This window comes from Schistocerca serialis, chromosome 3, assembly GCF_023864345.2.
Source record: "Schistocerca serialis cubense isolate TAMUIC-IGC-003099 chromosome 3, iqSchSeri2.2, whole genome shotgun sequence".
Classification (NCBI taxonomy): domain Eukaryota; kingdom Metazoa; phylum Arthropoda; class Insecta; order Orthoptera; family Acrididae; genus Schistocerca; species Schistocerca serialis.
Genome location: NC_064640.1, coordinates 838009595 through 838032545, shown reverse-complemented (window position 1 = coordinate 838032545; position 22951 = coordinate 838009595).

Here is a 22951-nt window from a genome sequence, read left to right as displayed (position 1 = left end):
CGTGGTGTAGCAATTGTAATGGCCAGTAGTGTACATTACCCTACTTTTTGTTTGTTAATGTCAATACGAATTGTTTCATTTCAAAAGTGTACTTTGCACAAAAGTACACTTTCTATGTATTTGTACAACCTGTTAATCCGCTAACTATACAAGCTCCCGACTGGCAGTCCATTTTGTGAAAACCACACATCAGTAACACTTTCCACTTTCGCAATATTTCTGGTATAAGTTTGAGGTGCTTCACCCTATATATTGTCGAATACGATTGGCAAGTATGTGACAGTTGATTTACTTCCTGATGTGGTTCAGAATTTTCCTGTTAAGTTCGCTTGATATTTCGTTGTCGTTTCGAGTAAATAATCGGAATGATTGTCACTGTGGCATTGGGGTTTTAAATATATTTTTTTGAATCCAAGAGGATCATTCCTTACAAAACTGGTTCAAATCGCTCTGAGCAGTATGGGACTTAACATCTGAGGTCATTAGTCCCCTAGGACTTAGAACTACTTAAACCTAACTAACCTAAAGACATCACACACATCGATGCCCGAGGCAGGATTCGAACCTTCGACCGTAGCAGTCGCGCTGTTCCAGACTGAAGCTCCTAGATCCGCTCGGTCACCGCGTCCGGCCCATTCCTTACAGAATATGTAACTAATCTCATATTTAACATTACTAATTATCTTTGTTAATCAACAACACTACACTAAGATGGTACTTGTAGCAGTACTGGTTCACTAGTTAAGTTGTAATGTGGCCACTTCCTGCGGGAAATAGTTCTTTAGTCGCAGACTCTAATGTCCCTGGAGACTTCAACATTTTATCGCTACAAACTTACCGTGCTATGAACTTCAGTACCTAAAGTCTCATCGAAATTTTGGTGTAGTATCCCCTAGATATAAAGCTGAAACATTTAAGAAATTGTGACCTCGCATTCTTGTTAAAACTTCTGACACTCCACTCCTTTTCACGTTCGTCAGACATCAGCAGAAACACCCTGCGAGTGCGTTAGCGTCACTAGAATAAAATTTTGAGGTTCGGAGTGGACCCTTTTTCTATGACAGAACACATCGGTGTTTAGCTGTAAAATTGGTTTAATTTCTCTGTTATTGTCAAAGAAGCACACGAGTTTACATAGATTGTGACATGGCAATTTAAAGACAATTGTCGATATAATGCATTACGTCCTGTTTAGCCGAAATAACATTGAACACCACTACATCAAATTTAAATAGAAGGTTCTCTACAAAATTTTCCTTATTTCTAGACAGTGAAGTTGGCCAGTATTACGACAAATCATCCGATTCCGGTTCTAAGTTCGGTACTACTTAGGATGACAATAAAGTCTACAGAGGATGGTTAATTTTTGTGACAAGATGAGCAAAAGATTACTCAAGGTTGCTCGAGTTCACAGTGGATACAAGCTAGTGATCCAACAATTTTAAGCCTCTACCAGTGGCATTTACCTTTAGCTGTGACGTGCTGTCAGCTGCATGGCTCCTCTCACCCTCTGAAAATACTATCAAAAAGCTAATCAATATCTTTACTGCTTTTATCAGCTGAAACTTTCCTATGTTTCTCGTTAGGTGAGAAACCATGCACTCATCCCTAGTCTGGAAAATATAGCGATATGCACGTGCATAGATGGAGCAGCATGTATGCTTCAATGCCCTCTCAGTTCTCGCAAGAACAATTAACCAGGTGGCTGTTTCGTTTCTCTGCTATCAGAGCTCAAAGACTCTTTAGCTAATTTCTAGCTGAATGTCAGCCAAAGTGAAGGCAGTGTTCACACAAAACTCCTCTTTTGACGTCGGACAGAGCGTGATGCGCCCTGTTCTACATTTGACGCTGGATCAGAGGAGAGTCCCCGAAGTTTTCGGTATTGTGTCTTTCGTAGCAAACTGTCCTCCAACGGTGTCCTTTTGTGCTTCACGTCACGGCTTTTCAGACCAATAGCAGCATTCCTTTCATCTTCTAGAAACTATCCCTGCCAATCGCAAAGGGCCTGTCTTTGAACTGCATCGCAACATCGCCCCTTTTTTTCCTTCCGAGTTTATTTCAGCCAATTGGACATTTTTTGCCTGCTCCTGACTCCTAAAAGTTAAACGTGTACATCACTAGCGTACCACGGGCATTTCACGTGAGCCACTGCGTCGCAGGTCTGTTTGTATCCATCTGGAAATTCCACAATGCAGTTTTCTAAAGAATTTCTCTGTCGCAAGCAACGCCAGGCCGCTACCTGCTCCCCTCGTTGTATTGCCCAGCGCGTTCGTTGTCTCTCTTGCTGTGGGTCACCAACCCCTCTTAGTATCCTTCTGTTGTATGCGGGCCGCGACGGTGCAACTCGCGTCTGCCCCCAAACTAAAACGTTTCTTCCAGCAGCTTTTTTTCATTTTTTGCTCATTGACATCCAGGATTTGGATTTGGTAAGTTAATACCATCGAATCGAGTGTCATCCCTTTGCTTTACATACTGTACATTTTGATTGGCAAATCTGCTCACAATCGCCAAAGTATGTCAGGTAACATATCCTTCTACTTGTTACTCTATATAAAATCTCATGTAAGGTGCGGAATTACCATCCATTCAAGCTGCCACGTTACAAACTTTAATTTTTTTACTTATACCTATACACATCTTAGTATTTTGTGAGTACAAATTTGAGTTAATTATATGTCAACTTCAATAATTTGGTAACTGGGTTTATGTTTGGGTCCACCCTCATAGCCAGGTTAATATACTTTCGTGGTAATCCCAAATTGCTTCTTGAGTAGGACACAGGAATTCTCTAGACACTGACAACATTGAGCTGAAAAGTGCCTTATATCTTGTTAGTGGGTGATTTTTCAACAGGTCTGTGTTACAGATAGTATTTTATTAGATTAGACTTGTGTCATAAGGTTATCCTGGTAAATTACAAGTAATTTCTATTAGAACAGATATAACAGAAAAACAGCATATCCCCCACCCCCATTAGCTGAAACAGCTTATGATGGTCAAGCCATTTTTGCATTTCACGCCTGGAGAAAGCTACTGGTTTGGTGATAAAGAGTCGTCAATCGAAGTTTAAAATTCATTTTCGTTCACAAAGACATTTCATTGATGGTTGCTCGATAAGCAGAGAAAAAAGAAAAAAATTAACGTTTGAGGGTGTTAGATCAGAAGAAGAAGTGTGACAGGGATTGTTTTCCAGTCAAGCGTTTTGATTCGCTCTTTTGTGAAATCAGCAGAGTGTAGCCAAGCATACTCATACAGTAGCAATACTAGTTGCAGTTTCCTTGGTCCTTTTCGTACGCTGGACCGCAAGGCGCCTCTGTTGTTGAAACAGATGCCAAATGCGATGGACATACTTCTCGGCTGCAGTTCTTAACACAAAATAGCTTCTCTGTGCCATTAGATGCATAATGTCGTTATTTGGAACACTCACACTGGCCTATAATTTTGCCTTTCATTGTTTCTGTTAGGGCCAACCATTATCTTCTGTCTTTGGATTTTATACACAGTGGTTCTAATGTTCTGACCGTGCTGATTTAGGTTTTCAGTTATTTCCATAAATCAGACTTTTTGCCGTTTGTTGCTTGTCTGTCTGTCTATCCGTTTGTTAAGACTTCTTTTTCTCAGGAGGGGATAGAGGTATCGAGTTTAAATTTACGTCAAATACTAATGTCTACAGTTCCTATGCGATGCAAAAAACTTAAGCTTCTGAGTCAATGCAGTCAAAAGATACGGCCATAAATGTCACATACACTACTGGCCATTAAAATTGCTACATCAAGAAGAAATGCAGATGATAAACGGGTATTCATTGGACAAATATACACTCCTGGAAATTGAAATAAGAACACCGTGAATTCATTGTCCCAGGAAGGGGAAACTTTATTGACACATTCCTGGGGTCAGATACATCACATGATCACACTGACAGAACCACAGGCACATAGACACAGGCAACAGAGCATGCACAATGTCGGCACTAGTACAGTGTATATCCACCTTTCGCAGCAATGCAGGCTGCTATTCTCCCATGGAGACGATCGTAGAGTTGCTGGATGTAGTCCTGTGGAACGGCTTGCCATGCCATTTCCACCTGGCGCCTCAGTTGGACCAGCGTTCGTGCTGGACGTGCAGACCGCGTGAAACGACGCTTCATCCAGTCCCAAACATGCTCAATGGGGGACAGATCCGGAGATCTTGCTGGCCAGGGTAGTTGACTTACACCTTCTAGAGCACGTTGGGTGGCACGGGATACATGCGGACGTGCATTGTCCTGTTGGAACAGCAAGTTCCCTTGCCGGTCTAGGAATGGTAGAACGATGGGTTCGATGATGGTTTGGATGTACCGTGCACTATTCAGTGTCCCCTCGACGATCACCAGTGGTGTACGGCCAGTGTAGGAGATCGCTCCCCACACCATGATGCCGGGTGTTGGCCCTGTGTGCCTCGGTCGTATGCAGTCCTGATTGTGGCGCTCACCTGCACGGCGCCAAACACGCATACGACCATCATTGGCACCAAGGCAGAAGCGACTCTCATCGCTGAAGACGACACGTCTCCATTCGTCCCTCCATTCAAGCCTGTCGCGACACCACTGGAGGCGGGCTGCACGATGTTGGGGCGTGAGCGGAAGACGGCCTAACGGTGTGCGGGACCGTAGCCCAGCTTCATGGAGACGGTGGCAAATTTTCCTCGCCGATACCCCAGGAGCAACAGTGTCCCTAATTTGCTGGGAAGTGGCGGTGCGGTCCCCTACGGCACTGCGTAGGATCCTACGGTCTTGGCGTGCATCCGTGCGTCGCTGCGGTCCGGTCCCGGGTCGACGGGCACGTGCACCTTCCGCCGACCACTGGCGACAACATCGATGTACTGTGGAGACCTCACGCCCCACGTGTTGAGCAATTCGGCGGTACGTCCACCCGGCCTCCCGCATGCCCACTATACGCCCTCGCTCAAAGTCCGTTAACTGCACATACGGTTCACGTCCACGCTGTAGCGGCATGCTACCAGTGTTAAAGACTGCGATGGAGCTCCGTATGCCACGGCAAACTGGCTGACACTGACGGCGGCGGTGCACAAATGCTGCGCAGCTAGCGCCATTCGACGGCCAACACCACGGTTCCTGGTGTGTCCGGTGTGCCGTGCGTGTGATCATTGCTTGTACAGCCCTCTCGCAGTGTCCGGAGCAAGTATGGTGGGTCTGACACACCGGTGTCAATGTGTTCTTTTTTCCATTTCCAGGAGTGTATTATACTAGAACTGACATGTGATTACATTTTCACACAATTTGGTTGCATAGATCCTGAGAAATCAGTATCCAGAACAACCACCTCTGGCCGTAATAACGGCCTTGATACGCCTGGGGCCGGCCAGAGTAGCCTAGCGGTTCTAGGCGCTTCAGTCTGGAACCGCGCGACCGCTACTGTCGCAGGTTCGAATCCTGCCTTGGGCATGGATGTGTGTGATATCCTTAGGTTAGTTAGGTTTAAGTAGTTCTAAGTTCTAGGGGACTGATGACCTCAGATGTTAAGTCCCATAGTGCTCAGAGCCATTTGAACCATTTTTTGATACGCCTGGGCATTGAGTCAAACATAGTTTGGATGGCATGTGCAGGTACAGCTGCTCATGCAGGTTCAACACGATACCACAGTTCATCAAGAGTAGTGACTGGCGTATTGTGACGAGCCAGTTGCTCGGCCGCCATTGACCAGACGTTTTCAGTTGGTGAGAGATCTGGAGAATGTGCTGGCCAGGGCAGCAGTCGAACATTTTCTGTATCCAGAAAGGCCTGTACAGGACCTGCAACATGCGGTCGTGCATTATCCTGCTGAAATGTAGGGTTTCGAAGGGATGTGCTGTCTGTGTATGAGAAATCGGTTGGAAATTTTCCTCATGTCAGCACGTTGTAGGTGTCGCCACCGGCGCCAACCTTGTGTGAATGCTCTGAAAAGCTAAACATTTGCATATCACAGCATCTTCTTCCGGTCGGTTAAATTTCTTGTCTGTAACACGTCATCTTCGTGGTGTAGCAATTTTAATGGCCAATAGTGTATTCCCCGAGTTAAGTTATAATAAATTCCGCAATGTTTTATTTATTTAGCAACTTATAAGTATGAGATTTTACTTTGACGATTTTACCTCTATAAGGTGAAACGTAGTAGGCAAACTATAGGCACTTACCATTAATCGCTGTTCAGGTGCTGTCACCCATCCGTCGCTTCCACCAGCCCGATTCAAGGAATACTGAAGATAGACGTAGCGGGTTTGAGAACCGTAGCTGCAGGTGACTCGTCGGCCGTTCATGGTGCTCCTGCACCTTTCAGTGCCAGACGGTGTGTGTGTGTGTTAAGCTACTACCGAGCGGGTCTCCAGGCAGCCTCTGGACGCTGGCAGCTTCACAGCTCTAAAGTCGTCTGCCATTACTGTCATTTTGTGTAAGTTTTTTGTTTATTCTTGCAAGATAATCATTTTCTCATGTTTTATTTCACCTCTTCAATCTTCCTGTACCACTACTGTTCCGATTTGAATAATACTTCTAGAAGTTTCCTCGATCATTTTTCTATAAGATATAACGTCAAATCGTAAATTTGGCTACATGATGCATTGTCATAATGACTTCACCGTAAATTACAGGCAGCATATCTGTTCCCTGCCAAATTTGTCTTAAATAGAAGGAGCTGTCGTGACTTCGGAGAGTCGATGTTTTGGTATGAAGACAACCTATTACCCAGTCTCATTTGGGTCGTTGTGATCATGTTCATATTTATTTATTTATTGCTTAATGAGCCTTACCAGATTAGGGCCATAAGACCATCTCATGGATCTGATCAGGAACAACACATACAAAATATATTACATTAACAATCACAGTAATAATTATTTACATCATTAACAAAATAATAATTGGCAATAATAATAATAGTAACACTAATAATGATGATAAAATAATGAAACAACTGGGAATGGTATTGATTAGTTATTATACAATAATCTCAGTAATAATAATCCCAAATCCCATATATATTATAAACGTGAGAGTTTGAGTGTATGTTTCTTACTGCATCACGCTGAAACGGATTTGGATGAAATTTGACATGGAGATAGCTTATATCCTGAATTAGCACATAGGCTGCTTTTAAAAATGTGTAGTACAAGATATTTTTAGTCTGAAGGATATAACGTCAAATATGGAATAATAATTGAGCTGTAAGCAACGACCAATGAAAAGTCACAACAGGAAGGCCAACCAAAAAGCACACTATGTAAATGCTAATTTCCAGATTGGAAACTGTGATATGATAATACTACATTTCAAGACAATAGTGCATAGAAGATTTATCACATACCCAAAATTCTTGGTACAATTTGCTCTAACTAAATGTCAGTTAAAGACATATTGCCATTAACAGCCTTAACGGGCTATTAATACAGCAGATTTATTAGCAGCAATCGAATGTTCTGCATAGCTGCGCAGTAAGAAACGTCATTTTATCAAACTGAATTGTGTAGTACGCTGGTTCGCGTCCTGCTGCAATCAGTTTTTTTTTTTTTTTTTTTACTTTCGTGTTTGTAAAAGATTCTGGGAGTTTCTTGTTGGAAATTATTATAATTTCAACATTGTTACCCACTAACATTTTTTTTTAATATTACGATTGTGTTCTTTTACGAGGTCGCTCACCCACGGTATTACAAACATCACAAAGCTGACAAGGTCCTAAACTCCTTGTCATCTGTGGAATCAACTTGAAGACTCACAACGAAGGTCTTATTTAAATGCTGTATGACAGAGAGACCCCCTTTACATGAAGAAAGTCGTAAGAGTTGAGTGAGGCCGGCTTGTGATATGTGAGCTTATCTGCTGGTAACAGGCACACACGTGAGGGCAGATGATGTTGTTTCACACGCAAGTGTTGTAAAATTTGTGACGCACCGAACCAGGAATTGCTTGTTTTCCTTGACTGTCGAGTTAATATGTTAATTACCTATCCACGCTGAAGCAGCTAGACGGATTTAGGTGAATTTTCGTTAGATATACTGGTTATATATGAATAATTCATAATTTCCATGGTGATTTTGTTGATTTGTGGGATCTGGATGGTTTTGTTTTCCCTGAATGAACACAAAGGCTGCCTTTTATTCCGAAAGAAATAACTGTTTCTGTGAGTTCTTCACTGTGACTACTGTTCCTATGGGATTGGTTCAAAAATGGTTCAAATGGCTCTGAGCACTATGAGACTTAACATCTGTGGTCACCAGTCCCCTAGAACTTAGAACTACTTAAACCTAACTAACCTAAGGACATCACACACATCCATGCCCGAGGCAGGATTCGAACCTGCGACCGTAGCGGTCACGCGGTTCTAGACTGAAGCAAACTGCAGCAGTTTAAACAATATTACTCTTACGTTCCTGCCTAACCACAACCTCGGAAATCAATAGACTCGCAATCAAAAACTAATTATTTGCTAGAAGCAGTATAGTAACTATTTCAGTTTTAAGAAAGAAATTCTCAAAATTTTTCACAAACCTGAAGGAAAAAAAAATCTGCATACGCAATTCACCTTCACAAATGTGACGTTTCTAACCACGTGGCTACGCGAAACACATGATAAAAAATATTTCAGAGATTGCATTAGTAGCTCGTGATGGCTGTTATTGCCGATATGGCTTAAACTGACATTTATTTACAACAAATGGTACCAAGGATGTTGAGTTTGTGATGAATCTTCAATTAGCTATTGCCTTGAAACGGAGTAGTGTCATAACACGGTTTCAGATCTGGAAATTAGCGTTTACACAGCGCCCATTTGATTTATTTTAACAAATGATGGTAGTACATACATAAATTTACGAAAACATAAATATTACTTTAGGATAAAATCGCCACTAATCTCCATAACAATCTAACATATGCTCATGAAAATTCTTCGCAGAATGTAGAATGTGTATTCTCTTGTGATATTATTAGGATTCTTAAATATCTTTTTCCCTTTGGACTTCAATGAAGTGTACTGGACTGTAATCTTCGACCGTAGATGGTCGAAGATTGTGATATTATCAAGGTTCTTAAAAGTTGTATTCTCTTTGGATTTCAATTAATCATAGCTTCTTTGTTGATTTCGATTGATTGTAGCATTCGGAAGTTTGGCTTTAGGACTTTGACGTAGTTTTGCTGGTTAGATTTGTGTGATTCAAAGTTTCTTCGACGTTTGCACTGATTTTTGGGATCTGGACGGTTTGTTTTCCTGTTAGGTTTGTTATTTCTTTCGTTCGTTTACTTGGTATTTGTAGGACCTCGGTAGTTTCTTTATCGGTTAGGCTTGCTGGATCTTTCGTTTATTTGCTTGGCATTAGTATGATTAGACAGTTTTTTTGTCCGTTATGTTCTTTGTTTATTTCGTTCGTTTGCTTATATTTGTTATGAATTACTGTACTGTTGTTATTCTTGTTACTTATTAGGTCAGGTTGTTTAGGTCTGTTATCTTGCGACATCAGTTCCTTAGTTTAGGGACTGCTGTTTAAATTTCTAGTGCCTAGGAAACGCACGTCGAATCTGTCATAGAGTTCAAAAAGAGCTCGAGGTACACTGAAGCGCCAAAGAAACTAGTATAGGCATGCGTATTCAAATACAGAGTACGTAAGCAGGCAGAATATGGCACAGCGGTCGGAAATGCCTGTACAAGAAAACAAGCGTCTGGCGCAGCTATTATATCGGTTACAATGGCAGGTTATCAATATTTAAGTGAATTTGAACGTGGTGTTATAGTCGGTACACGAGCGATGAGACGCAGCATCGCCGAGGTAGCGATGACGTTGGGGTGTTCCCATACGACCATTTCACGAATGTACCGTACGTATCAGGAACCAGGTAAAACATCAAATCTCCCTCATCACTGCGGCCGGAAAAACATCCTGCAAGGACGGGACCAACGACGACTGAAGAGAATCTTTCAATGTGACATAAATGCAACCCTTCCGCAAACTGCAGCAGATTTCACTGCTGGGCCATCAACAAGTATCAGCGTGCTAACCATTCAAGGAAACATCATCGATACGGGCTTTCGTAGCCGAAGTCCTTCTCGTTTACCATTGATGACGGCACGACACAGAGCTCTACGCCTCGCCTGGGCCCGTCAACACCGACATTTGACTGTTGATGACTGGAAACATGTTGCTTGGTCGGACGAGTCTCGCTTCAAATTGTATTGAGCGGATGGACGCGTAGGGCTATGGAGACACCCTCACGAGCCCATGGACCCTGCATGTCAGCAGGCGACTGTTCAAGCTGGTGGAGGCCCTGTAATGGTGTGGGGTGTGTGCAGCTGGAGTGATATGGGACTCTTTATACGTCTAGAAATGTTTCTGACAGGTGACGAGTACGTATGCATGCTATCTGATCACCTGCATCCATTCATGTCTGTTGTGCATTCCGACGGACTTGGGCAATTCCAGCAGGAAAATGCGACATCCCACACGTCCAGAATTGCTACATAGTGGCCCGAGGAACAGTATTCAGAGTTTAAACACTTCCGCTGTCCACCGAACTCCCCAGACATGAACATTATTGAGCATGTCTGGGATAGTTTGCAACGTGCTGTTCAGAAGAGATCTCCACCCCTCGTACTCTTACAGATTTGTGGACAGCGCTGCAGGATTCATGGAGTCAATTCCCTCCAGCACTACTTCGGACATTAGTCTAGTCCATGCCACGTTGTGTTGCAGCACTTCTGCGTGCTTGTGGGGCCCTAAACGATATTAGGCAGTTGTACCAGTTTCTTTGGGTATCCAGTGTGGCAGTTTTGGAAAAAAAATGTGCTTTGGACTACGATACAACTCTGAATTACAGTAACTACAGGTGCACCAAAATTGACTTTTTGCCCAAGGCATGCAGATTATGTGGGCTACTGAAATGGAAGGAGGAAACGGCGGGAATGTGTTGCTCTGCGGGCAAGGTATCCGCTGCTGCATTAGAAGAGCCGGTGGTTCCTTTAAAGGATTTATTTCCTGGAGAGACTGACGAATCATAGCAGTTTCTAAACTGTATAAAAATATATTATTCGTGTTTCTGCATGATCTGCTTTGGGGCGCAAAAAATTTGTCTGGATTTTCACCGGCCTTTACGGTGCAGGAGCAAGTGCACCATAAAATCGGCTCCCTTTCACCTCCATCGAGTGGTGAAGCACAATTTTTGCAGGTTTACTTTACGGGAGACGACGAGGGGGAGACTGATAGACGGCGTATAATTATTCGAATGGACGACTGTACTGAAAATTCAGAAAGTTCTGCAGGATCAAACCGTATTGATGCACAAGTCAAAATACAGAAAGTTCTGCAGGATCAAACCGTATAGATGCACAAGTTTAAACAGCTCTGGAGAACATGCGCGACGACAGTTGCAAGGTAGTGATCCACGCAGATCAAGCGCCCAGTGGGGAGTACGTATGGCGCTCGAACGCACCGGCCGTGGCCGGTGTCGCGGCTGTTGTGACGGGCGCTGACCCCACCGTTCCGACGTACATTGTCCTGCGCAAGCTCGACGAATGTGTCACCAGGATCGGACAGGCAACACTACCATGATGCTTTACAGTATACCATTACGTTTTCGAAAGGGCAAGAACAACATCATTTCAGTATTCCTCAAACGAATTCGGCGACTGGGCGACCGAATTCAAACAAAAAAGGTGTCGTGCATGGGCTTTCATGCATTTCACCTGACGGTACGCGTAAACGACTTCAACTTGCGGCCGGCCGTGGTGGCAGAGCGGTTCTAGGAGCTTCTATCCGGAATTGCGCCACTGTCGCGGGTTCGAATCCTGCCTCGGGCATGGATGTGCGTGACGTCCTTAGGTTAGTTAGGTTTAAGTAGTTCTAAGTCCTAGGGGACTGATGACCTTAGATGTTAAGTCCCATAGTGCTCAGAGCCATTTGAACCATTTTCAACTTGCGGTGCGGTGTAGCATACTTCTGTCGCAGGTTTTGGTAAACGCGTATGTGAGAACCGAGAGTGAGCATCTAAGGTTCGTAGCGCTAAATCGACCAAGCTGCGTGCGGAGAATTATGCCCACCTGCAAGATACAATTGCGAGCGATGGGAATATAAATCCGAACGACTTAGGTCAGATGGTCATCCTCCAGTAGTCATTCGTGAACAGTCCGAGGTACCTCTGCGAATACACCCGGGACGCCCTCTCTCATGTCCGGAAATGTGGTCGGCCGGAGCTATTTATCACCTTCAGGTGCAACCCAGCATGGACTGAGATAAGGGAAGAACTTTTGGCCGGGCAGAAACCGACAGACCACCACGCCATTGTAGTGCGACTTTTTTAGATTCAAGTGCAAAAGCTGATGTCCGTCCTTAAGAAAGGGCAAGTTTTTGGTGAAGCATAGTGCTTCATGTACCGGGTGATCAAAAAGTCAGTATAAATTTGAAAACTGAATAAATCACGGAATAATGTAGATAGAGAGGTACAAATTGACACACATGCTTGGAATGACATGGGTTTTTATTAGAACCAAAAAAATACAAAAGTTCAAAAATGTCCGACAGATGGCGCTTCATCTGATCAGAATAGCAATAATTAGCATAACAAAGTAAGACAAAGCAAAGATGATGTTCTTTACAGGAAATGCTCAATATGTCCAACATCATTCCTCAACAGTAGCTGTAGTCGAGGAATAATGTTGTGAACAGCACTGTAAAGCATGTCCGGAGTTATGGTGAGGCATTGGCGTCGGATGTTGTCTTTCAGCATCCCTAGAGATGTCGGTCGATCAAGATACACTTGCAACTTCAGGTAACCCCAAAGCCAATAATCGCACGGACTGAGGTCTGGGGACCTGGGCGGCCAAGCATGACGAAAGTGGCGGCTGAGCACACGATCATCACCAAACGACGCGCGCAAGAGATCTTTCACGCATCTACCAATATGAGGTGGAGCGCCATCCTGCGTAAACATCGTACGTTCCAGCAGGTGTTTATCAGCCAGGATGGGGATGATGCGATTCTGTAACATATCGGCGTACTTCTCACCCGTCACGGTAGAGTTACAAGACCAGAATCACCCATTTCCTCGAAGAATAAAGGCCCAATAACGGTAGATGTGGTAAATCCAACCCATACCGTGACTTTCTCGTCGTGCAATGGAGTTTCCACGACAGATCTAGGATTTTCGGTAGCCCAAATTCTGCAGTTGTGGGCGTTGACAGACCCTCGGAGCGTGAAATGAGCTTCGTCGGTCCACAACATGTTATTCAACCAATCGTCATCTTCCGCCATCTTTTGAAACGCCCACACCGCAAATGCCCTCCGCTTCACTAAATCGCCAGGTAACAGTTCATGATGCCGATGGATTCTGTACGGATAGCATCGGAGGGTACACCTAAGTGCCAACCAAACAGTAGTGTATGGAATGCCAGTGCGACGTGCGACTGCACGAGCGTTGACTTCCCCGTGCATAGACGAACCCGCTACAGTCTCCATTTCTTCCTGAACTGTATCAGCAGCATTACGCCTTGTGCTCGATCGGCCACTACGGGGTCTATCGTCTAAACAACCCGTGGCTTCGAACTTCGAAATCATTCTCGCCACAGCTGCATTTGTCAACGGACCTCTACCCGTTCGAATCCCCTTCCTGTGGCGATAGGATCGTAACGCTGAACTAGCACATTCCCCATTCCGATAATACAGCTTCACTAAAAGCGCCTTTTCAGGTAACGTCAACATGCTGCGACTGCTGGCGCATCTGATTCTCTCTCTCATTACAGCTCCTTTTATACACGATTGTCATGCGCAGTCACTGATGTTTTGCTGTCCAGCGCCATCTGTCGGGCATTTTGTGAACTTTGTTTTTTTTTTTGTTCTAATAAAACCCCATGTCATTCCAAGCATGTGTGTAAACTTTTACCTCTCTATCTATATTATTCCGTGGTTTATTAAGTTTTCAAATTTATACTGACTTTTTGATCACCCGGTATTTCATTGAGTAGCAAAAGCGCGCCTTGTCCGACATGCATTTGCTGCTGTGGTTAAACCAGAAATTGCGCCCGAACCAAATCGATGAAGTGATATAAGAAGAGCTTCCAGACCCCAATGAGGACAAACAGCAATATGAGACGGTCACTACGAGCCTACTCCACGGTTTTTGCAGAGCACTGAACACTATGTCCCCATGCAAGAAGGACAGGAAATAAACCAAAATGTATCCCCGTCCACTGTCAAAAGAGACCCAAACGAACGAGAATGGATATCCATTGCACAGACGTAGCGCACCAGAGGACGCGGGACGTACGGTTGCAATGAAGGTGAGAGGTATGGCGCACGAAGTCGTACTGGACAACAGCTGTGTCGCTCCATACTCACCATTCCTTTCCAAAATATTTAATGGCCACATTAACTCAGTTAAGGGAATTAAATGCATTTGCAAATACATAAATAAAAGCGGTGACCAGCCGATATTTATTGTGGGCCAACAGGGCTATGCTAATATCGATCCAAGAGACGAAGTGCAGCGATTCGGGCAATAAGTAGTGTTAGTTCACGAACCTCTTGTCCACCCTTGTTCACTAGCCTGGGTATTTTGACATTGGCTTCTCAATATGTATATTCTTTACTGTCACTTCTTGTTAACAACATCTGCTTATTCCCAAGAATAAGCAGCTTCCACACAGTTAATACTCGGCAGAAATCAAATCTGCATTTGGATCGGACTTCCTTAACTCTTGAGCAGAAAGGTGTGCAGTATACTGCTGCATCCATTTTCAATAAGCTACCATAATAATTCAAAAATATTAACAGTAATCCACGCTCTTTCAAATCGAAACCGAAGAGTATCCTCATGGGTCACTCCTTCTATGCTGCTGAAGAATTCCTTGAACAATTAAGCTGATTTTTATTTTGTATTGTTGATGGCATTTACTTAAACTTATGCCTTGACTTTTTTTGGGTTCACAAACGCTTTATTTTTATCTGTTATTACTTTTCCGTTGTAATTTCCGGTACTGACACCTTCCATGACCTTGGAGATTTGCTCCTCAATTTGGTCCTACGGAACTTGACATGTAAATAAATAAATAAATATTTAAAGCGGGTCGATATGTGAGCAGCGCCGCTTCAGGAGAGGCACCCAACAGTCACTCATATAGCGGTGCACCTTACTGAAGGCGAGCGCGTGTACACTACTGACCATTAAAATTGCTTCACCAAGAAGAAATGCAGATGATAAACGGGTATCCATTGGACAAATATATTATACTAGAACTGACATGTGATTACATTTTCACGCAATTTGGGTGCATAGATCCTGAGAAATCAGTACCCAGAACAACCACCTGTGGCCGTAATAACGGCCTTGATACGCCTGGGCATTGAGTCAAACAGAGCTTGGATGACGTGTACAGGTACAGCTGCCCGTGCAGCATCAACACGATACCACATTTCATCAAGACTAGTGACTGGTGTATTGTGACGAGCCAGTTGCTCGGCCATCATTGTCCAGACGTTTTCAATTGGTGAGAAATCTGGAGAATGTGCTGGCCAGGGCAGCTGTCGAACATTTTCTGTATCCAGAAACGCCCGTACAGGACCTGTAACATGTAACGTCCACTGTTCAAAGTGCCGTCAGTGCGAACAAGAGGTGACCGAGACTTGTAACCAATGGCACCCCATACCATCACACTGGGTGATACGCCAATGTGGCGATGACGAATACACGCTTCCAATGTGCGTTCACCGCGATATCGCCAAACACGGATGCGACCATCATGATGCGGTAAACAGAACCTGGATTCATCCGAAAAAATGACGCTTTGCCATTCGTGCACCCAGGTTCGTCGTTGGGTACACCATCGCAGGCGCTCCTGTCTGTGATGCAGCGTCAAGGGTAACCGAAGCAATGGTCTTCGAGCTGATAGTCCATGCTGCTGCAAACGTCGTCGAGCTGTTGGTGCAGATTGGTTCCGTATTACCCTCCTGAACCCACCGATTCCGTATTACCCTCCTGAACCCACCGATTCCATATTCTGCTAACGATCATTGGATCTCGACCAGCGCGGAGAGCAATGTCGCAATGCGATAAACCGCTATCGCGATAGGCTACAATCCGACCTTTATCAAAGTCGGAAACGTGATGGTACGCATTTCTCCTCCTTACACGAGGCAGCACACCAACGTTTCACCAGACAACGCCGGTCAACTGCTGGTTGTGGTTGAGAAATCGGTTGGAAATTTTCCTCATGTCAACACGTTGTAGGTTTCGCCACCGGCGCCAACATTGTGCGAATGCTCTGAAAAGCTAATAATTTGGATATCAGAGCATCTTCTTCCTATCGGTTAAATTTCATGTCTGTAGCACGTCATCCTAGTGGTGTAGCAATTTTAATGGCCAGTAGTGTAATTTACGGACGCCAATTTCCGCGATCGTATAGCGATACCGTCCACTACCACCTTCACCGGGTTTTTCTGTCTTTGCCAGGTGGACGACGTTGCCATAACTTTGCTGTACGCCGATGTGCCAAAATATTTCACATGGAGCGTGTCACGGAAACAATGGAAACGTTGTGAGCAGGGCAACTCGGTCGACGGCTGGCGAAGTGTGAAAGCATCAGATGCTCTGGGCAGAATTTATACCGTGCATGTAACACACTTTGAGTTTATTGTGTACAGTTGCTTCCGACCCGCTTCCAGGGCCATGAAAACAGTCGACAAAGGAGAAAAACCTACGCTCCAGGACGCGTGTGTGGGAATGGCACTTTTGGAAGATTAGGGCCACTGGGACGCTACTGTGTAGGACCGCGTATTTTGCGGGTCATCAGACAAGTTGAGAGAGCTCTTTGCTTTCATGTTGAGCATCTGCGGACCCTCGAACCCTGTGACACTTCGGAATAAATATTCGAAGAAATCGCGTATCAGTACCAAGGGAGAGCCCAGATCATCGATGACATACACGTTAACGAAGCGCTGAAGCTTATTGAGGACGAAGTTTTCTCTGTGGTGGGAGAACGACAGTCTGATTTCGACATGCCCACCCCGCAATGAGCAGGAGATGTGTGCACTGATTTACTCAGGGAACTCAGTTACGACACGGCAGCCCTGGAGCTCCTACTATTACCAGATTAAATGCACATTTTCAATAAAGTTTGAGTCACGTGGAGAACGGAGAAAGGGATCTTCATTTCTTGGACGTACCTGAGAGCACTGGCATGAGGTTCTTGTTGAATTTGCTCTCGGGCTTGTTGCCCACGGACAGGAATATTGCTCGAGTTGCTGCGTCCTCTGGAACAGCCGCGTTCTTGATCAGCGGAGGAAAAATTGCGTACTTGGTGTTCAAGCTTCCTTTGAACCTTGCGGATGAGGAAACACCCATTTGAAATGTAAGCAAGAGCTGTGGTCGCTCCGCTCTCTTGCAGCAGTGCAAATTAATCGTGTTGGACGAATGCTCGATGTCACACGAGTGTGCGATTGAGGCACACTATCGAAACTTGCGGTAACCGAATGTTGATGGTTGGAATAGTTGTCTTGCTGACAGGCGACTTCCGACATAGGCTGCCGGTCATCGAGCGAGGCACTGCAGCAGACGAGATCAACGCGTGCCTCAAATCATCGCCATTGTGGGCACACGTAGAAGGTTTACAGCTGACAGCTAATACGAGAGTACAACTCTACAACGACCAAGAGTCTAGGCTCTTTGCTGGATACCACCTCGGGATCAGCGAGGGCCACATGGCAATGCGTGCGGAAGGCCTAAAAATATTTGGAAGTCGTTTCTCAATGTACGAGGCGTGTTTTTTTTAAAGTAAGTACCGTTTTGAAATTAAAAAAAGATGTGCTAAGGTATCTCAATAATTTTATTTTTACATGAAAGCCTGTACCTTAATCTACGCACTGACGCCATTACAGTCTGACTCTTCCTTGTTTACGTTGTGCACTGAGTGTTTAAATTCAAATGGCTCTGAGCACTATGGGACTTAACATCTGAGGTCATCAGTCCCCTAGAACTTAGAACTACTTAAACCTAACTAAGGACATCACTAAGGACATCACACACATCCATGCCTGAGGCAGGATTTGAATCTGCGACCGTAGCGGTCACGCGGTTCCAGACTGAAGCGCCTAGAACCGCTCGGCCACACCGGCCTGCGAGTGTTTAAATGCCTCCGATAATCGTGAGTCCCGACGACTGTGAAGTACGGGCTGTCATAAGATTTCTTAGTGCTAAAGGCCTAAAAGCGATCAATATTCATCGTGAGATCTGCGAAGTTTACGGAGAAAACATTATGAGTGATGGAATGGTAAGAAAGTTGGTGAGAGCATTTAAAGGTAGCCGCACAAATGTACATGATGAACAACGGAGTGGGCGTCCTTCGGTCGTTAATAAAAGTTTGGTGCAGGAAGTGGACAATAAGGCGAGAGAAAACAGTAGCTTTACGATTTCCTCCATGCGGGATGACTTTCCTAATGTTTCTCGTAGTGTTTTGTATGGCATTGTGTCCGAGCATTTGAATTACCGAAAATTGTGCGCACGTTGGGTACCGAGAATGTTGACGGATGTGGACAAATGCAAACGTTTAGACAGTGCATTGACTTTCCTTGATCGGTACCAAGCCAAATTGTTACGGGCGATGAAACATGGGTGGCCTAAGTCACACCAGAATCAAAGCAACAGTCCATGGAAGTTGAGCAAGGGCATCGTTTTGCTGCAAGACAACGCCCGTCCGCATGTGGTGAATCAGACCAAAGATGTCATCACATCTTTTCGATGGGAAACTCTAGATCATCCTCCGTACAGCCCCGATCTTGCGCCCAGTGACTACCATCTGTTCCTGCACTTGAAGAAACACATGGGCAGTCAGCGTCTTTAAGACGATGACGAAGTCAAAACAGTGGTGATGCAGTGGTTAACAAGTCAGGCGGCAGACTTCTATGAGGAGCGTATTCAAAAACTGGTACAATGTTATGACAAGTGCCTCAGTATTGACGGAAATTATTTAGGGAAGTAGATTAAGGTACAGGTTTTCATGTAAAAATAAAATTATTGAGATATCTTAGCACGTCTTTTTTTAATTTCAAAACGGTACTTACTTAAAAAAACACGCCTCGTATTAAGCTCGGATGATAACCTAATTAATGAGATTTTACCGAGCTTACATGAAAACTTAAGCAACAAGGAGCGGTTATGTGATAGAGTTATCTTGGCGCCAAAGAATGAATTAGTGGGAAACATCAGTAAAGAATTATCGCTCTTGTATCTGGTAGGCTGACCACCTACGCGTCAATCGCGCAGTGATGACAAGAGTTGACGCAGCTTCATACCCTGTAGAGTTTGTAAACTCATTAGAGCTGTCGGGGTTGTCGTCACACAAGTTGGCGCTGAAGGTAGGTGTGCCTGTCTTATTGATGCGTAACCTAGATCCTCCACGATTGTGCAATGGCAACAGGTGAACTCCTCATGGACCTGTGAAGGCATATCGTGCAGGACTCCATCACCTGCGGAGACCCGGGCTCGATTCCCGGCTGGGTCAGGGATTTTCACCTGCCTCGAGATGACCGGGTGTTTGTGTTGTCCTCATCATTTCATCATCACCATGAAAGTGGCGAGATTGGGCTGAGTAAAGGTTCGGAATTTGTACTGACGCTGATAACCGAGCAGTTGAGCGCCCCACAAACCAAACATCATCATCATCACCACCTGCGGAGACGAGGGAGAGACAGAATTAATACAGCGAATTCTAATCATCCCAACACACTTGCCATTCCAATTTAAGAGCTTGTAATTACCATTGAAAGTCGCCTTCCCAATCACTATAAATAAGAGTCAAAGGCAAACGTTAAAAGTGGCAGGCATTCATCTGGGCACCCCATGTTTCTCTCATCGACGGTTCTACGTTAGCTGCTCGAGTACATCGAGAGCCAGAGATCTGTACATATACACGGAAAACAAGAATGATCGGAACCTTGTTTACGGAGATGTATTGCAGTAAATATCGGGCCACAAATACATACCGATATAATTATGATATTTTCCGTACTAACCATGTCGCAAACAGTAATGTAATTATTTGCTTCACTTCCTGGAACATTTCGTACTTTGCTACACAACTGCGTACAATTTTTTTCCTTACGAAAACGAGTGACTTTTCAGGGATCGGTGTTCTGCAACAGTTTTGCTATGATGGAAATGGCTAGTGCCGCAGTACCTCGAAGAGTACTTTCATGAAGGAGCATACACGTTAGTAATATATTTTGGCATTAACGTTTTCTTACAACGAACTATTTAATCGTGGGTAATACCGCTGGGCGCAGTTAATATTAATAATAATGGTAATAATAATACTAATAACACAGATAGTAGTAATAATAATAATACAATACAGTCATTAAGAATGATATTAATTAGTTTAGCACTTTTGAAGTCTCGTTGGTAGTGGAAGATTTGATGACTGAAATGAAAATGACAATGGCTGTTAGGTAAGAAGAGAATTTCAATAAAGAACTCTGTACACAAGGGGAGAAAAAGGGACGTGGCAGGGGAGGGGGGGGGGGAGGTGAAGGGTGGACGAGAGTCACCTGCAGAAGAGAAAGCTCTTGTGATAGAAAGTGGACCATTAGCTGTGTTTTGAACTTTGAAAGACTTTAATTTCACTAACATTTTGAGGAAGGTTATTCCAAAGTCAGGCCCCTGACAGAGAAAATGAATTATACACTGACGAGCCAACGAAACTGGTACACCTGGCTGACACTGTATAACGCCCCCGTGAGCACGCAGGAGTGCCCTAACACGACGTGACATGGACTCGTCTAATGTCTGAAGTAGTGCTGGAGACAACTGACACCATGAATCTTGCAGAGCTGTCCATAAATCCGTAAGAGTACGAGGGGTGGAGATCTCTTCTGAACTGCACGTTGCAAGGCATCCCAGATATGCTCTATAATTTTAATGTCAGTGGTGTCAGGGGTATCAGCAGAAGTGCTTAAACTCAGAAGAGTGTTCCTGGAGCCACTCGGTACCAATTCTGAACATGTGGGGTGTCGTATTGTCCTGCTGGAATTGCCCAAGTCCGTCGGAATGTACAATGGACATGAATGGATGCAGGTGACCAGACAGCATGCTTACGTACGTGTCACTTTTCAGAAACGTATCTAGATGTATCAGGGGTCCCATATCACTCCAACTGCACACGCCTCACACCATTACACAGCCTCCACCAGCTTGAATAGTAGCCTGCTGACATGTAGGGTCCGTGGATTCATGAGGTTGTCTCCATACCCCTACACGTCCACCCGCTCGATACAACGAGAATCGTCCGACCAGGCAACATGTTTCCAGTCATCAACAGTGCAGTGTCGGTGTTGACGAACACAGGCGAGGCGTAAAGCTTCGTGTCGTGCAGTCATCAAGAGTACACGAGTGGGCCTTCGGCTCCGAAAGCCCATATCGATGATGTTTCGTTGAATGCTTCACACGCTTACACTTGTTGATGGCCCAGCAGTGAAATCTGCAGCAATCTGTGGAAGGGCTGTACTTCTGTCACGTTGAAAGGTTCTCTTCAGTCGTCGTTGTTCCCGTTCTTGCAGGACATTTTTCAGGCCGCAGCAATGTCAGAGATTTGATGCTTTACCGGATTGCTGATATTTACGGTATACCCGTGAAATGGTCGTACAGAAAAATCCTCACTTCAGCGCTACGTCGGAGATGCTGTGTTCTATCGCTCGTGCGCCGACTATAACACCATGTTCAGCTCACTTAAATCTTGACAACATGCCATTGTAGCAACAGTAACCGAACTAAAAGCTGCGCCAGGCACTTGTTGTCTTATACACGCGTTGGCGACCGCTGCGCCAAATTCTGCCTGTTAACATATCGCTGTATTTGAATACGCATACCTATACCAGTTTCTTTGGCGCTTCAGTGTAGAACATAGCAGTGTTTGGTCGCACGAAGTGGATTTTATTTTGTCAAGGCAATTATTTCTGCTTTGTTGCTCAGGTAGGAGTGTAAGGGTTAAAGATAAATAGGAAAGGGTGGAATGATTGAGAAGCCAGTACGGAAAATACAGGTTATGATAATTTCTACGCTTATCGTTCTACGCTATTGGTTTAAATGGCTCAGAGCACTATGGGACTTAACTGCTGTGGTCATCAGTCCCCTAGAACTTAGAACTACTTAAACGTAACTAACCTAAGGACATCACACACATCCATGCCCGAGGCAGGATTCGAACCTGTGACCGTAGCGGTCGCGCGGTTCCAGACTGTAGCGCCTAGAACCGCTCTCTACGCTATTGTTCGTAGGCAAAAGTGATGTGGTCGAAAAGGCCTACATCACGAATGTATCACACACAAGCATTCACCGGCAGTTCCAGCTGGCCGGCCGGTGTGGCCTTGCGGTTCTAGCGCTTCAGTTTGGAACCGCGTGACCGCTACGGTCGCAGGTTCAAATCCTGCCTCGGGCATGGATGTGTGTGATGTCTTTAGGTTAGTTAGGTTTAATTAGTTCTAAGTTCTAGGCGACTGATGACCTCAGCAGTTAAGTCGCATAGTGCTCAGAGCCATTTTTTTTAGTTCCAGCTGATGTGAGCCATCAATGTAAGTCACTGGCGAAGATGATCACCATAATCATGGATGAGGAGTATCAGTGACTCTACAGGTTTCGTTTTGAGCTTGAGAGGAAACACTTTTCTGTATTTTTGTAGTGGATAAAGTGATGCCGACGCCTTCCTACAGTTGTGTGTTCAGTCTAAGAAATGGTACGGAATTATTCCCTAATTGTTAACAAGTCACCGGTAGAGGGCACCTTTAACCACTCACATACAGAGCGATGGAGGAAGGAGAAGAAAAACCGACTGCTCATTTGTCTCCGTATGGTCCCAATTTCCTAATTTCCCTTACCTTATGCGAAATGCACGTAGTAAGTTCTCAGTAGACTTTTCGCGAAAATAGCGTACTACGGTTAGTTCAAATGGCT